General features: G+C 33.7%; 1 non-coding gene across 1 annotated transcript; it reads right to left on the bottom strand.

Annotated features, from left to right (window-relative positions):
• Positions 1 to 319: 319 nt before the first annotated feature.
• Positions 320 to 426, bottom strand: LOC111724731. Its single transcript, XR_002772971.1, has one exon. It is a non-coding gene; the product is annotated as a U6 spliceosomal RNA (small nuclear RNA).
• Between the last annotated feature and the right edge of the window lie 226 nt (positions 427 to 652).

Genomic DNA, 652 nt, shown 5'->3' on the forward strand with positions numbered 1-652 from the left:
TGATGACCACGAATGGTCTCAGTTTATTTTGGTCTGAAAAAAATTTTGATTTCTCATGATTTTCATAATAGCATTATTGTAGTGTAATTAACAGACCACGAAATTCACTCATTGGTTTTCATTTCTGAAGAATATTTTTTCTGCATACAGAATTCTAGGTTGGCGGTTTCTTGAGTTTTTGTTTTCCTTTTAGCCCTTTCAAAGTGTTATTCCCCGGTCTTCTGGGTTGCATAGCTGCTGACTGGATGTTGGCTTCTATTCTTGATTTTGTTTCCCTGTATATATTATGTATTTGGCCTTGGCTGCCTTTTATATTTTCCTTTTACGACTGGGTTTCATGAATTTATGTGTCATCCTTGCACAGGATCATCCCAATCTTCTCTATATCATTCCAAGTTTAGTATATGTGTGCCAAAGTAAGCACTCAAAATAGCTTTTTTTGGGTCCTCCTCCTATTTTTCTGTAACTCCAAAAATAGATATGTTCAACCACTTGAAGCTGTTCCATTGAGTCTCTATTTATTTTTCCCCAGTCTTTTTTTCTTTATTTTTGTTCTTTTTTTCTCTTCTTTTTGTTCTTCTTTCTCGTTAGTTTATGTTTTGTCTTCAACTTCACTAATATTTCTTTCCTCCAGTTTCAGATTTGTTATTGA

Source organism: Otolemur garnettii, unplaced genomic scaffold (genome assembly GCF_000181295.1).
Source record: "Otolemur garnettii isolate 467f Iridium unplaced genomic scaffold, OtoGar3 scaffold00025, whole genome shotgun sequence".
NCBI classification, from domain to species: domain Eukaryota; kingdom Metazoa; phylum Chordata; class Mammalia; order Primates; family Galagidae; genus Otolemur; species Otolemur garnettii.